The sequence below is a fragment of the Penaeus japonicus genome, unplaced genomic scaffold (assembly GCF_977035675.1).
Source record: "Penaeus japonicus unplaced genomic scaffold, GWHDUDI00000001_assembly GWHDUDI00000035, whole genome shotgun sequence".
NCBI classification, from domain to species: Eukaryota; Metazoa; Arthropoda; class Malacostraca; order Decapoda; family Penaeidae; genus Penaeus; species Penaeus japonicus.
The window spans coordinates 3331414-3333913 of record NW_028234437.1 but is presented as its reverse complement, the minus strand read 5'-3'; positions in this window follow the sequence as shown (position 1 = coordinate 3333913).

Here is a 2500-nt window from a genome sequence, read left to right as displayed (position 1 = left end):
AATCATGTGACAGTGAGAAGGAAAATTTTCATATTTAGGTGCGACTCTCATAGTGAGTGTAGGTTACTTAAGAGACTCACTGGAACAAAATTAGTGAAGAAATAGATTTCCGATTTCAGTGTTTCCGATAACGATGCCTGAAATGGTATATATCCTGAACAAAAATATATGGTTTTGATATGAATATAAGATGCAGAAAATCATTTACATTTGGCACGTGACCATGATATGATATCCATTCAAATATAGTATAATATAGGTAAACCATATTGTCTTGATCTGCCTCATATGAACTATATATCAAATCATCTAGCGAGCACCGGTAATAAGGTTTTATGTTAAAACCTCCAGGCAGTTCAAGGTCTATATCCATATTTTCTATATCATATACCAGCATGTATACTTAGGGATTCCAACAAGCGATGGGTTCCACTAAAAATTAAAATTTCTGATATAATTTACAGTATTTTCGACTACTGTGTCGGCTGTTCAGATCCTAAAGAGTGCTCTGTGTCCGAGTAAATTATTCCTAAACCTGGATTTTGTAGGAATTCAAGGGCTGTGAATAGTCCTGCCAATCCGGGTTGCTTCGTGTTAGCCCGGCCATGAACCTTCTTTCAATCCTGGTGCTGAAAAATACAGTATTTTTATACATAACACGAGCGCACCTTGGTCTGCTCTCTGACTAAGGATCCGTCAGTATAGATTTCAAGATGCTCTTTGATAAGTTCAAGTGCGTATTGCTTAAGTATAGTGTTTGCTAGGAACAGTGCAGAAGTCATCCCCACACTTCTGAAGAATTAATAAGAAGTTAATACACTTTGGCAGCACTATCTGACAATGCACGTCTATTATATGCGTTCAGCAGTGTGTCCTGAATCTAACTTGTAATATTCCGGTGTTTCGCATAAAGCTTTCATTCATTGAGGTATCAATATAAAGCTTAAATACATATGTAGCTGCATATACATTACCAGGCTTCTTTTCAAAAGCCTGAAAAATGTTTCCGCTGTTGAACGAAGCTTCGAAGCCATTCCCAATGTTTACATCTCACCGCGAGTCACCTTCCAATTGACTCACGGCGAACGAAATGGCGGGAAATGCTTGCAAATGATTATTATGATTATATTTATGATTATTCTAGCCTACGTTATCAAATAGAATACTTTTCAACTGGTGTAAATGATGTTATAATTAATTTACTTACATGATTTTTTTTTAATTCAATGACTTGATTAAACCAAGTCGGTCAAGAACAATCACTGCATATAAAGTAGTTGTTCGTTGTGAATGCGTAAGCTCACTCTGCCTTAATATTCTGGATCACACTACAGTAAGCATACGTGCAGCGCCCTTGCAATTATGCTATCTCTCCTTCTGCCTGATTTATTGTTTGCAGATAACGCGTGCTTGTGTGTCAGTGTAGCGATCCTGTCGAATACAACGTCCTTTTTATGCTAACTGATATGTGAAATTCACTTATTATAGAAATAGAGCCTATAAATCTTTAAAAAAAAATAGGCATCCCCTACAGAAAAGACGAAAACAACAACAACCAAAGTAAACAACGTAAGCAAATAAGGTCGAGAAGAAATAATTTATGTTTGCTTGCGTCACTGAACGGAAAGCAGATGTTCAAACGCGCCGTTTTTTTCCCTGCTTACTCATCCTTGTGAACAAACCCCGTTCAGGATTGGTGCTTCGGGTGTTTACGTACATAATTATCCGGGTCTTTACCTTGTTCGGAGAGTACAAGGGAAGAACTGATAGCTTGAACTTCAATTTTTGGTGATGATCAGACCGCGTGGCTTGAACCAACTTCGTGATTTCCACTTGGCTTTCCCGTAATCATCGTGAAAACTACCATGATCAAAGTAAATCATGAAGATTGGAGAATTAAAAAATCAAAACAAACAGAAAAAAAGAACATAAATGAAGTAAATCATCGTGAAAACTACTATGATCAAAGTAAATCATGAAGATAGGAGAATTAAAAAATCAAAACAAACAGGAAAAAAAGAACATAAATGAAGTAAATCAAGAAACTAACTTACGAAGCGATAAATATATCACATGAATGATACACAATACCGCTACCACCCCGCAGGCTTGACTTGGGGTATGTGCCCTTGACCCCCTGACCGATTCGAGGCTCTCGAAAACTGCCTGTATCCAAAGAAATTGCAACTTTGACCTTCTTGCAAGTTCTTGCAATTGCTATTCTCTTCGATTCACTTCAATTCCGTTTTCCAAACACGTTCTCGGCTTCGGAGAATATGCTATAAACACCGCAGATAATTTTATACAGCGATGTATTTGCTAATTGCAACTAAGAGGAAAACAACAACACTTTGTATGCATTCGTTCTCTCAAAGGTATGTAAAATGGAGCTGTGTGTGTGTTTGTTTGTTTGTGTGTGTGTTATATACACACACATATATATATATATATATATATATATATATATACATATACATATATATACATATGCATATATATA